Source organism: Mirounga angustirostris, unplaced genomic scaffold (assembly GCF_029215605.1).
Source record: "Mirounga angustirostris isolate CCGP_5_RB_7025 unplaced genomic scaffold, mMirAng1.0.hap1 SCAF_4, whole genome shotgun sequence".
Lineage (NCBI taxonomy): Eukaryota > Metazoa > Chordata > Mammalia > Carnivora > Phocidae > Mirounga > Mirounga angustirostris.
The window spans coordinates 91,424,329-91,438,927 of NW_026991712.1; the positions used below are offsets into that span (position 1 = coordinate 91,424,329).

A 14,599-nucleotide genomic window follows, 5' to 3' on the forward strand; every position below is an offset into this window, starting at 1 on the left:
TGTACTTCTTAGAGGTATGCTCTCGTTTATGAGTTCCCAGTCCTGGCAAGGTGGATAGTAATCACTACAAAACCTGCTCTCTATGGAAGTAACACTGTGCTGGGCTGATGGTTTAAGGTGAGGCAAAGGTTAAATTATCATCATTTGCCACCATTTCCATGAGATGTACTTCTTAGAGGTATGCTCTCGTTTATGAGTTCCCAGTCCTGGCAGGGCTGCTTGAGCCTAAGTCGTGTGTATGTATGTTTCACATGGACGCACTCAAACACATACACGCACACACACATGCAAAGTGTAGACACAAGAAGAAGAAGAAGATGATAGCAGGAGGGGAAGAATGAAGGGGGGAAATCGGAGGGGGAGACGAACCATGAGAGGCTATGGACTCTGAGAAACAAACTGAGGGTTCTAGAGGGGAGGGGGGTGGGGGGATGGGTTAGCCTTCTAAAACTAATGATGTAAAACAAAACAAAACAAAACAAAAACTAATGATGTAATGTATGGTGATTAACATAACATAATATTAATAATAAAAAAAAGATGGCTCATCTCTGCCCCACCCCATGCCTGTCCTGAAGGGTGCTGTGCAGGTGTCTTCATCAGCAACTCTTTGTTTGGTGCCGCCGTCTGCCTGAGCAAGGGATAGAAATCCTATCCTCTTCCTCCCAACAATCCGACCCTGTCCCTCATAACAGCTGGTATAGGGCTGCCCCCTGGAGGTCTAAGAAAGCCTGTTTCCTTAAAGGCAGGCCAGAGGATCTAACCAGAGGCAGTGCAGATACCGAATCTGGAACAGGTCATCTGACCATCTAGTCCAGACCCCTCACAAAGTAGAATAGTGAGTCCTCAACATTGCAACGGAATCAACCCACACAGACGCAGTCATTTTCAGAGAGTCTGCCCAGCAATGCCAGACAGTGGGATCCATAGGGAATTCCTCACCGGGGAACTTACTGCAGCTGAGACTGGGAAAAAAATGGTTTTATGTTTATCAATATGCAGATGGTTCAGGTAGATCATGTCTTGATGGCAATAACTGCACACCTGTGGATAAGACAATGAGCTTAGCATTATCCATTAGGCATTTGCTAACCCGATAATACCAATATGCCTACATTCTGGAAATAAATGATCTGAAGTAGCTTCTCAGCTTTCTGGTGCTAGGACAATGATTGTGTTTGAAAGTAACAGTGCTCTGACCTCTCTTTAAGCAGGCGAATGCTGGTGTCACCAAGTGACAGGCTATTCTCTCTGTGTCTCTACATAATCAATTTCAATCACTTAGCCCTGGCTTGCTTCCCCAGACTCTACACTCCGGGGTCAAACCAGGTGTGATCCTCACTGGGCTGGGCACTTGCTGAATATGTAGGAATGAGTGTACGAGGCTGAAAGAGTAAATGTTGATGAGCGTGGACCACCCTGAATTATCTCACTGCACTTGAAACTCTGTGCAGTTTGGGGGGACTGCCTTACAGCTTCCTTCTCTTGATACAGTGAGAAGTCAACCAAATGTGATATAAAGAGTGATCACAATATGTTATTAATTAGGGGAAAAGCAGATCACAAAGCCATCTGATAACAGCTGAGAAGACAAAATTATGTGTCTAAGCCCAGAAAAGCTGGCATGTTGGGAGACTAGGGATGTTCTCTGGTTGGGAGGATAATGATTGATTTTTATTTCCTCTGAGAAAATTGATTAAGAAAAATAAAAGAAAAAGAAAGTACAATACTTACTGGAATCCTAGTCCTTCTCAATTGGTGGTTTGCAATCAAAACAAGCATAAAAGCGAGGGAAAAAAGAGGTGCGGGCTTGTAACTGGTACATATGAGATTCTTGCTCCCCTACAGAGAAAAAAAAAAAAAGATTAAAGATTTGTTATCATTTCTTCTCTAAGCAACAAGCATACTCTTGAAGCAGTTTTGAAATAGCTAAAATTCTGTGTTTTTTAAGATGTAAGTTGCTGGCCTCTATTTCATATTGACTAAGCTGAAAGTTGTCCAAACTCCTTTGAATAAGAGATTTAAGGATGAGGGCCATCCCACTTTCAGAGGGAGATTTCCCTTCTCAGTGGAGCTAAGCAGTATTTTTAAAATATCTGGCTGGATCTTAAAAGTCATTCATGACAGGTGATAATTGATTACACATTGAATTTTGCCAGAAACTCTAATGTCATTGGCATATAGAGAACAGCATTACCACAGTGCGTATGTGCAGAGGACTGGAACACAAATAGAGGGCTTCATAAATTAAATTTAATGTTTCATGGCTCTTCTTTAAACAAAGTAGGTGTGGAAATTATTTTAAGTTAAAATTTATTTCTGTGCAAAATAAAAACCAGTCTCTGGGTGTTGATGTGGGGCAAGAAAGCAGAATTTAAGATCATGTGTAGAACTAACTGAACATTAAAGAAAGGAGAGATATTTTCGTATCATAAGGAAAAAGTCAAATATTGAAATTTCAAATATTTTCAAACAAAATAAGGACAATAGTGACAACAATCACATACACACACACACCCCACTGAATGGAAAAGTTGTCAGTGGGTAGCTTTTAATTGGATAAATGGATCTGTGCATCTCATTTTAAATTTCATATAGTCATTTCAATTTTATTAAAAGGCCCAGTTCTTTCAATTATTGCTAATATGCTTGAAGAGAGAAGAAATTGAAGATAGATGAGGAAACTCAATGACTTCGAGTGAAATTCAACCCTCATATTTAAGACATTTGCAACTTGTTTAAAATTTTTTGATTTAGCATTCTACCCTCTAGGGCAGAAGTGACGAGCCAACAGTTTTTCCTTCTCCCACCTTCCAAGGAGGATCCTATGTTGCATTGCTTGACAGTCGAGCTCTTATGGTCCCAAGCACAGTCACAAGCTCAGATGCAGAACTTAAGAAGCAGAGAATGCTGTAGGTCATGCTACATAAGAAAAAGCATTATTCTAGCCTGAGATCCAGAAAGTGGAAAAAAGAGAGTGAGAAAGGGGCCAGTGATGAATTAAATAGGAGAGCCAGTTAGTCTCGAGTTTTGTAGAGAGAAATTTCGGGAAGTTTTCTGAATTTAAAAAAAAAATTCTCTTTTGCTACTGGTTCAAGAGACAATCAGTAAAAGCTTTTTATTATATTTCAGTGCTTTACCGAGTCATATTTGTGACATTTAGAGATACCGCACAGTGCCTTTAGGCACCCAGATTTACTTGGATTACAACTGTATTGTTTAATACGCCCTAGGACTACGCTTAGTCTTCCCAGTCAGATTTTAACATTTGAAAAGGTGTTTTGGACTATTTTTGCTAAATTCATGCTCCTCAGCTTGTAGGACACACTGAAGGGCTGTGTTTTTTGTTTTTGGTATGTATGTATGTATGTATGTATGTATGTATGTATGAGAAAGAGCTTGAGAGTGGATAGCCGGGTGTGGGGTGGGGAGGTGTGGAGAAGCTGAGGGGGTGAGGAGAAGGGAAAGAGACAAGTAGACTCTGCAAGTTCAGAGCCCCATGCGGCTAAATCTCAGGACTCTGAGATCTTGACCTGAGCCCAGTCAGATACTTAAACCAACTGAGCCATCCAGGTGCCCCTGTTTTTTTGGTTTTCCACTAGTGAAGACTCACCGCGTTTGAAGGTAATTCTCAACCTACCCAAAGTTCAGGGTTTGGACCTTTAAAATCATGAGAAGAAAGACATCACACCTACATACTTATTGCAGAACTTGCCTATGAGGACTCCAGAAAGAATCTATAAGTCATCAATAAGATATGAGAGAAATTACTTGCAGCAGCAGGTACACTACCCTTTTCTGTCTTGCACTGTGTCAAAGGAAACTAATATATTTGGATTTATTACCAATAAATCTAAAGTCCTGTTATTTTTCTGCCCTATTCTTGACCTCAAACTTGAAGGTCTGTAACTATAACTTACATGACATCAGATAGAATCATTCTGGGAATAAGGCCATTTCACTGCTCCCTGCATTAAAAATGTCATGTCACATGATCATTCTAACTCTGCAGTCCCATGAGCGTATAGCTGTGAGTATACATTAGTGTCAGTTTATCACCACAGCTAGCCTATCAGTTCAGGAACAGTGATCTGTCCACCGTGTGCAGTGCTGTGTGAGAAAATTGCAGAGAGATGTTCTTATCTCCACATTTAAGGAAATCATTCTCCAGTAAACAGAGCCAAAAACTTGGTATTTCTGTGTCTTAAGTCCCTCATCTATTGATTCTTTTTATCCATATGAGCATTAACTATATACACTGTAATGATTCATTGTTTAAATAGTATCTCTTACTTTCAGGGTACCTTTTTATATGCACTAACACCTCTGGACAATTAATTTCCATTTCTATAAGTTGTTTATAATATGCAGCATAGGCAGTCACCAAGATAATAATGCACATTTCTTTGATGTGCCTCAGTCTGCACATCTGCTTCAGCTCCTCTACCAGATGTTCGTATTTATTTATATTCTTTGCTTAAGTTTTCAAGATACTTCTGCTCTGGGGAAAGACATATTAGTACAATAAACTATCTTATACAGAACGTCAAGATAGTGTGGTCACCAGAATTAAACATAACTACCTCAACCAAAAGTGATATGATTCTAGAATTTGAATGCACACTTATAATGAACTCTAAAATCCTTTCTTAATTCGTATGTTAGATCTTAGTATTATTGAAGTATCCACTGGCAGAATGCATAGTAGTCTTTTTTAATTGTTTCTTTTCTGCAAATTGTCTAATATAACCAACTCAGTCCTATCTATCTGTGATCATTTAGTACCTGTAACTATATCTGAATCACCTCTAAAATTATTTCCATAGCAAATAATTCCAATAGTTTATATGTATTGTGACAGGCACGTGCTATCTACTTTATGAACATCTCATCACATCCTCACAACAACCCCACAAGACAATTGCAGTTATAATCCCCATCTTACAGATGAGAACACTGAGGCTCCATGAGATTATATTTTTGGTTTGACAGAACAAGGAATCAAGCCTAGAACTGCCTAGCTCTCTCCTAACTTCTGTGCTATCATATCAAATAGAATGATTTTATCTACAAATCAGATATATGGTAATAGACACAATCAGAAAATAAATACCTTGCCACACCTCCATGTAAGAACTTTCTTTGGGCTGTGTAGAATTTCAGGTGGAGGGAGGCCAGCTGATGGAGACTTGGATAGGACAATGGACTGGTTCCCCAGGGCCCAGTTCTCAAGCTTATGACACATACTTTTGGGACAAAGCAGTGCATCTTCCTAGAGCATTAATCTTTCCTCAACAAGAAGTAGTTTAAAACAATAATTTTTATTAAAACAATGGATATATTATGGAACAAATCAAGAAAAATGTGTTTGAATTTTTAAATTAAAAGTGAGATTTCCAGAAGCTTCCTCTTTCTGGGAGAATTGCTCCAGGTCTCCTGGGAGTCAGGCACTTCCTCCCTCTGCTCAGGGTGGATAGACCCACAGCTGTAGGAGCAGGGACGCCCTTGAAAAGTCTGAAGCAGGTCCTGGGGTGCATTTCATTCTAGTGACAGTTTGGAAGATGGATATGAAGGAAGCAAGACCAGAAGCAGAGGAAAAGTTAGAGAGCCTGAATATAAGGGCAAAATATAAGTAAAGGATAAAAAGCAACACACTCAGCCATTTCTCTCTCTCTGTCTCATACACACACACACACACACACACAGCTTGCAAAATGAAGATGTAAAAGATTTAAAGGGCACATGTCCAAATATCTCATTCACTACCCCCCACCCCTCTCTTCCTCTTCACACTAAACCTTGGCCACATCTGTGTGTGCTTGGCCTGGTTTGCTCATTTAACCTGCCTTACACAGCAGAGCCCCTCCAGCAATGACCCTAACCAAACATTTTCACACTCTGGGCAGATTGCCATGGTCATTTGGTCACAGCCAATTATGTTTCTGGGCAAGGCCCGAAGAAGTCCGAGTTGTCTGCATAATGGGGCTCTCTATAGTCCGATGGGGTCACATGTTAGGAGAAAGAGCATTTCACGGAGGGAAGGAATGTTTTATTTTTTCTTTATCTTATTTTTTTCTCCTTTTCAGCTGATGATTGTTATTTCAGGATGTAGTGACTTCCATCGGTGAGAGAGATTTATTACTTACTTCCCGGAGAAAGCAGTTTTCTCTCAAGTGTGAGCATTGAGATGGGGGAATCCAAAAAAGTCACTAATTTTTTTACTTTTATAACTTAGAAAGAGAAATTTAAATCTGCCCAATTTTCCCCTCTCCTCAGGAATGAGCACTGAAACGCTCTCAAAACCGCAAGGCAGAGAGGGACCCTGTGCTTCTTCTCTGCAGTCAGAGTCCAGAGTCACCAGCTGCAGCAAACAGACTCTGTAACTACAGACTAACACAAGTTCTTTAGTGACTTTGTAAATCCACTGCAGCAAAGGCATGGCAACACAACTCCTCACTATCCCAGCCTCCATCACGTCCCAGTGATGGGTCCAAAGATGTGCTTTTTTTTCTTGTAATGGTTTTACTGAAGAGTGGCAGGGGGCTCGCAGTGTTCCCTCTGCCTTCTTTTCTCACTGTACCTCCCCCTCCCCCCACTCCCGTCAATTTCATCCATTCTCGTTGCTCTTCTGTATCACCGCATCACTTACGGGGAAGATGCCAGACCGGCCCATCCATAGCCACACCCATGTCTCTCTGAAGAGCACCAACCCATACAGCAGTCATCTAACAGACTTCTCCCCTCAGAGTTCACACGCCACAAGTCAAAGCCTGAGCTCATCGCCTCCCCTCTCAACCCTGTTCAATCTGGAGTGTTCCATATTTCAGGAACCAGCACCATTTTCCACTCACTTTCTCTAACCAGGATCCCTGAGCATCCTAGTTCTCTCTCTCTTAACACCCAACTTACTCAAGGAGTCACCCAGTTCCAGGTTGTTCTGACTCTTCAACGTTTCTAGAGGCTGTTTGGTTCACTTCTCCCCATCCCCATTTCCACCACCACCCAACTGGTCTGTCGGCCCCCAGTCTCTTTCTCTATATAATTCCCTATCCCTATCTCCACATGGCTGCTAGAGGGAATATTCTAAAAAGCATGTCTAGTCATACCACTCCCTTTTCACGAAAAATAATCCCTAATGGATACCTGTTAGCCTCAGGAGCAAGTTCAAATACTTTATTTTTATAAGACATTTCACAAACCAGCCCTATTTACCTCTCATCTTTCGCATCTGTGCCCTTAACTCTGCTCCCAAATCTAGACACACTAAGGCCCTTGAAGTTTCCTAAACTTCTGTCTCTTGCCCCTGAGCCTTTGCCTAGAACAGTTTCTATTGTCTTCCTTATGGCTAACTTCAAACCTACTCCCAGGTTACACACTCATGATCCTGGATGAGGGTGAGTGTCTGTGCACAGCCTTGCACGCCTCTGCTTAACTCTGCCTCTCTTGCTCCACCCTCGTTTCAGCCCCACAGATACTTAATAGCTCTTTCTTCCTGAGCCCTGTTATCTTTCTTCCTCAAAAATGGATTAGGTGCCTATCCCATGTCCTCCATTTGTACCCACCTTCCCCCCCACACACTATAGCATTTATTTTGGTGTATTGTAGTTGCCTTTTTAATTGTTTGTCTTTCCTTTTAAGCTGTAAGTTCTTCGAGGGCAGGGACCTTATATTTACTGTGCTTGTCATAGTGCTTGATATGTAGTAGGCAGTTAATGTGCATTGCATAAATGAATATATGATGACATGCCCATAGAATTAAAGAAAATTTGACTTGGGAGGGACCCCATAAATCATCGGGCCAAACCCCTCATTTTACAAATGAAGAAATTGAGGTCAAAAAGGTCAGGGCAAGATCATTTCTCAGAATGACATAAGCTGGAAAAGCATCCCAGTATCTTATTTTTAGCAGGTATCAGTTGCCAGTGCAATGAAACATAAGCCATTCACCAACGATATTTAATATTCAAGCCAAATAATGTAATATGTCAACCAAAATGACTTCATAACTCCTCATAAAATAAGTCAAGTTTTTAGTTTTCTTAAGTCAGTATGTAAGCACCTCCCCCCCCATACCACCCATATTTCACAGTTGAAACAACTGAGAAAATGCCAGAAAGAGCAAGTAGAAATGCCACTAGAAAGAAGAGCATCTACTAATTTGTGATACTATGTAGCTAAGCAAGCCCTATCCTTCAACTTGTGGAGAAGAGGGGACGGATGGCATTTCTAGTCTCTTGGAAACTTCTCCTCCGTGAAGTTCTTAGAGCTTATGACTATTGTGAGAAGTGGGGATCTTCATGAGTGTGCAGTCAAGGCGAGGAGTTTCTTACAGATGGTACTTATTTTTGTATGTGGAAATATAGGTAATATATTAAGGAATTAAATCCTTCATATTTGGGGCCCTCAGACAATTATACTAAATATCATTCAATAAAATGGTAATTCATTAGGCTTTTAAATTTAATATCAAACTCCTAGCAAATCAACTTTGAATCTGTTTGCTTCATATTCATGAAGAAGGATAGTGGTGAGAAAGGGGAAAGAAATACGTGGAAAATATTCTTTAAAAAAATAAAACAGGGGCTCCTGGGTGGCTCAGTCAGTTAAGCGTCTGCCTTCAGCTCAGGTCATGATCTCAGAGCCCTGGGATTGAACCCCACATCCTCTGCTCAGCAGGGAGCCTGCTTCTCCCCCTCCCTCTGCCTGTCACTACCCCTGCTTGTGAACTCGCGTGCTCTCTCTCTGTGTCAAATAAATAAAATCTTAAATAATAATAATAATAAAATAATAAAACAGTTTTTTTTTGGGGGGGGGAAGAATACTGAATTGAGTACCTTCCCCAGGTTACATGCAGGCAAGTAGCAAAGTCAGAATAAAAGCTTCCTTATCAGCAGCTCCCTTGAAAATCTAAAAGGCACAGAGGCCTGCGAGGTGTGGTGGACTATTGGTCGAAGATGCCTCAGGCATTGTTATCCTGTTCAAAGGTAACAGCTGAGATAAAATGAGCTCCGGATTCTTGTTTAGGGGATGCTGTCAAAAACATATTTTACTGCTTTATTATATGATTTAGAGAAAACCGTATCTAGCAGAGTGTCTCTCTACCAAATTTTCTCCTCACAGAAAATGGGAAAGAATTAGGGCTGTAAGGGGTTCTTATTTACTAAAGGCCCTCCTTTCCCGTTTCCTACTGCCCACCTTGAATCTCTCTGCAGAGACTTGAAACCAGGGGCATGCTGGTAAATGTTTAGCAGCCAGTTTGCCAGGGCTGGGGGGGAGAATGACACGATTATCAGCCTTGGCCAGTTTCTGCAGAGTGAATAGAGAGAACCACAAGTTACCAAAGCAACGTCACTGAACGCAAAGTGGGGGGAAAGGGCACACCATCAGTGGTCCAAAGCTGCTCTGAGCCCACTCCAGCACACTGCTGCTTGAAAGCCTGGGACTGACCAGTGTAGCTCCTGCCAGAGCAAGTTTGCAGGCTTCCTTGCTTCGAACCCAAATTCCTCAGTATTAGTCATGATTAGCTAGGTTATGCCACATAACAAATTAGCTGCGAAATCTCAGTGGCTTAAAACAGCAAAGGTTTACACTTCATTCATGATCTATGTCCAGCATGGGTCCATTGTGGGATGGTACTTGGCTTATCAAAATTACTCAGGTCTTCGACTGCTGGGGGCTTCACCATCTGGAAAGTGCTGGTGGCAGAGAAGGAGAGCCTGGAGATTTGCACATGGGCTTTTCACCATCTCAGCTCACATTTCATTAGTTAAAACTAGTCTCATGGCCCCACCTAAATGCAAGGGATTTGGCAAGGGCGAGGGAGCAGATGGAATGTTTGGTGAGTACCACTGTCTCATCAGAGCCGTGATGATTTCAGCAGGCAACCTTGTTTCTGTCTGGTCCAGGACACACCACATGGAGGGGATCCAGTCAGCTGAAGAAGAAACCAAGGACCTGACTGAATACCTTGGGAAAGTCAGAAGTTCAGCAAGAATCTTCAAAGGACGATTTTTTATTTTTTTACTGCTAATAAATATTCATGTGTCAAACCAGTTGTTCTTTGGGAAGGAGACTTCCAGCTCAGCAAGAGTCCCAAGCAGGCTTTACTCTGGTTCTCTTTCACACTTGAGAGATGCAGCACTTTATTATGAATTTGCTTGTCTAAACAATAAAGCAGCAATTTGAGGTTTTTCTGCCTGAGTCTAAAGCCCAGGGCCCATTTCCTGCAGCATAGAGCATTCCTGGGAGGAGGCGGCTCCTCAGAGTCCCTTAGATCCAGGGAATGTCTAAGACTGGAGGTGGAGGGGTTGTGGGCTCCCAGGGACTCTTGCCTGAAACCACAGCCTTTCATTTCAATTCAACAGATGTGTATTTTGCACCCAGTGAGGACCAGGTGTGGAGGCTTCCTCTAAGGCTCCTACAGAAGAGAGGGCATCAGGTTCCTCAAATTCTCCCACTGCTTCTTGTAACCCTCAGCTCATTGGACACGACATCACTGTAACCACCTCTCTTCTGAAAGCAAAGGGCTATGAGCCTGGGGCTAGGAAAATGCCCCGAGAAAGGTACCGGAGGAATGTGATTGCAGTCCTCACTCAACCCCTAATTCATTACTGGCACTTGGACAATCTCTTAATCTCTCGTGTCTCCATTTCCTCATCTACAAACTGGGGGAGTTGGGCTAGACCTATAGTTTTCACACTTTCTCTGTGAAGCCCTTCAGGCATGGATCTGCATAAGCAGAGAGAAGCTTGTGGGTAAGACCGCACGACCCCATTCTAACTTCCAACCAGGGCCTATTTTTTAAAATTTATTTTTTATTTTTTTATTATTATGTTCAATTAGCCAGCATATAGTACATCATTAGTTTTTGTTGTAGTGTTGATTCATTAGTTGTGTATAATACCCAGTGCTCGTCACCACATACGCCCTCCTTAATGCCCATCACCCAGTCCCCCCATCCTTCCACCCCCTGGCTTCTGTAACCCTCAGTTTGGTTCCCAGAGTCCAGAGTCTCTCATGGTTTGTCTCCCTCTCTGATTTCTTCCCGTTCAGTTTTCCCTCCCTTTCCCATTATTATTATTTTATTGTATTTTATTTTACTTTTTTTAAAGATTTTATTTATTTGGCAGAGAGAGAGAGAGAGACAGCGAGAGAGGGAACACAAGCAGGGGGAGAGAGAGAGGGAGAAGCAGGCTTCCCGCTGAGCAGGGAGCCCGATGCGAGGCTCGATCCCAGGACCCCGGGATCATGACCTGAGCCGAAGGCAGAGGCTTAACGACTGGGCCACCCAGGTGCCCCCATTATTATTATTTTAGAGCAGATTTTTGTTGTTGTTTTTCAAAGGGATGTCATTGCTTCATCCGGTTCTTTTTTTTTTTTTTTTTTTTTTTGCTTCATCCGGTTCTTAAGAAGATGTTTCCCATACTATATTTTAAGTTTAAAAAGCCCTGGACTAACCCGAGTGCAGGAGCGCACTGGAGGAACGAACATAGCTGACGCTTGCGTCCCAGGGAGTAAGTAAGGCTGCCGGGTGGCCCGCTGGGCACTCCGCCGGGCTGCTGCCCTTCCTCACGCAGACGGCTAGCCAAGCTCCCAGTTCTTCCATACTCGCCCTGCCCAGGCGTCCACGATTGCAGCCTGAGGCAAGCCTCTCCACCTGACCCTGCCAGCACGCTAGAGAGTGGCCCGGACCGAGTCAGCAGTATGCAGAGTAATGGGCAGTAGGACTCCCCCCCAAGTGAAGGTAGCAGACCTCAGCCAGCACAGAGAGCGTATGGTTTGGACTCTTTCCATAGAATATTAAATCATACAAGAATTTTCACTCATCTTCATCTGGGAGGTCACAATATGACTTTCCTCTAATGAATTCTTTACATTGGCAGCCCCTCTGTTTTTCTGCCTTCCTCCGCTGGTTCCTCACTTCCGCCTCTACCCTCCTCCCTTGCTCTGAGCGGCTTTCGCTCTCCGCCGGTCTCTGCATGGGAACATGTGGAAATACTTTTCCTTGATTTAGGCCTGGAATTTGGTCTACACCTGTGTAGGCCCTTAAGTAATGGCTCAGCAGGCGTCTAGGCGAGGTCGTGCTCCAGAAGGGCTCTGTGCACACACTCGCGCTCACTCCCTTGCAGGCACGCCGGCACCTCTCCTTCCTTCCCCCAGGAGTGCGGGCACCTCCAGATGTGGCTCCACACAGGCTGGTTTACTATTCAGGGCTCCAGGGATTACGCCTCAGAGCATGATCTCCCACCCTGGGATGCTCTTCTTCCAAAAGCCTGCAGCCTCCAAAGGAGAAGAACAGAGAGAGAATTTTTGTTTGGCAAGCACTGTCCTGACTTACTCTTGTGAAGTTGTTGTTTGCTCAGAGAAGTCAAGGAACCTGCTCAAGGTCGCAGAGCCAGGAAGTGGCGGAATCGAGATTTAAAGACAGACCTTATTTCAAGTTCGACATTCTCCCTGCTTACCAAGCCATAGCTCTTTGTTTTTGGAGATAACCAGCCTACCAAGCCATAGCTCTTTGTTTTTGGAGATAACCAGCCTATCATCACTATAAACCCAGGTACTGCACTAGGCGCCCTCTAGACACTGTCACCTTTTTACAGTAGCCCAGCAAAGTGGGTTCTAGTTTAGTCAGCTTACAGATTTTATGGAAATGGAGCTCATAAAGGTTGTGTTGCCCAAGATCACATAGCCGAATGCAGAAATGATCTTGATGCTTTCTGCCCCAAATCTATCAGTTACTTTCCATAATTTTCAAGAATAAAAAGCTGCTCCAAGCTTTCCATGCTTTCAGAATAAAAGCAAATCCTCATCTTAACACACCAGGCCCATCACAATCTGGTTTCTGCCCACCTTTCTTTCTGCTCCCCCACTGACACCGATCTTTCCTATCCTATGGAGCGCTTTTTGGTCCTGGAACTACTGTCTAACAACCCTGTGTGCATCCAATGTGCTGTCCCCGCTTCCATTTTCATCCACTTTTAACTTCCTGCCACTCAGTTCGTGACCCCTTCTCTGGGAAGCACCCTGTTCCCACATGCCTACTACCAACCACTTTGTAACCAAACCAGGTGTGAGTAACGGTCCTGTTGCTCTTGCAACATCTTATGACTGTCTAAACCAAAGCACAGAACACACCATGGTGTCATTGTCTATCAAATTATCACCTCCACCAGACCCCTACCCTCCTTGAAGATATGGAACCCATTCTCTATAACTCTTATTCCTAAAGCTTACAAAATACCTACAACAAATTAAAGAAAGTTTGTTGAATGAATGAAGGAATGAAAAATGGAAAGGAAAAGAGAGGAAGTGAGGAGAGGAGTGAGGGTAACAAGGGGACATGTTAAGGACCGAACCCAGGTCTTTCTGATTCCAAAATAGACAACACTTCTACTATCCTATACTCAACACAAGATGCTCCCTACTCTATCAGAGATGTGATTCTATGCTCATTCTCCCTTCTTTTTCTTTTTTTTTTTTAAACTCAGGCACAAGATCCTAATTCTCTGCTCTGGCTTTCAATCCATCTGTCTCTGCACCAGAGTTCTCCATAAGACTTCTCTCTGTATATGTCTGTTTGAATCTTTATAAGCCATGGAGTTCATCTAACAAAAACAAACAAAAAATTGGAGTCTGGTATTACTAAAGGACAATAGCTTACAATGCCCTCTCCAAATAAATATTTAGGGTTGAACAGGATTTTGAATCCAGAAAAATGACCTAATAGAACTTTTTGCACTTCAGATTAATTTATTTGCAGGTTGTATTTTTATAGTCTGTAGTATCCTCCTTGTAAAAAACAAAACCAGTGTTCTGTATTTTAATAATCTTCCCATTGAAATCATTTTCATTATGTTTTCAAATTAGAAAAGTATTATATATTTATTACAGAAGTTTTATAGGTATAAATATACAAAATGAAGAAAATAAAAGTAACCCATAATCATACCATGCAGAGACAATCACTCTTGTTTTGATATGTATCTTTCCCTTGTATCTATGCATATATAATTATGTAAGAATAGCTAATATCTGCTCTTATGGAGTAGATATTTATGATGCTATGAGTTGAGGTTGTATGTATGCACTCTTGTGGATTAATTTTACCCCTCAGAACAGTCTCATGAGATTGACAAAATTACTCTCTCCATTTAACAGATGAGGAAACTGAGGCATGGAGGGACATGGAGACTTGCCCATGGCCACACACATATTAAGTGGTAGAGCTGACATTTGAACCAAAGCAGCCTAACTCCTGAGAATGTGCTTTTAGCCCCTAAGATACACTGCTTCTCATGCACATATGCACTTGAGAGCAGACTGTACAAAACCAACCATGTTAGTAACTTGCTTTTTTATAGTTAAAATACCCTGAGGCGTTTTTGTGTAATTTAATACTCTTCTGAGACATCATTTTGATCAGTGCATAATATTTCTTCATATTGATGTAATCAATGAAATTTATGAAATTAATCAATTTCCTTTGGATAGAAATGTAGATTATCTTCCAATCTGCTATAGACACACTGATGAACTACGTCGTAACTAATTTTTTTTTGTTTACAGCTTAGAATTGAAATTACTGTGCCAAAAGATAAGA

General features: G+C 42.2%; 1 long non-coding RNA gene across 1 annotated transcript in view; it reads right to left on the reverse strand.

The window, feature by feature from the left end:
- Positions 1-258: 258 nt before the first annotated feature.
- LOC123859210 (uncharacterized) overlaps positions 259-14,599 on the reverse strand; it is a 34,726-nt gene continuing 20,385 nt past the window's right edge. The window contains exons 2-3 of the long non-coding RNA XR_006794383.3: positions 1,735-1,842; positions 259-1,044 (exon numbers count right to left, since the gene is read on the reverse strand). This is a non-coding gene — a long non-coding RNA (uncharacterized LOC123859210). The remainder of the gene's footprint in view (positions 1,045-1,734; positions 1,843-14,599) is intronic.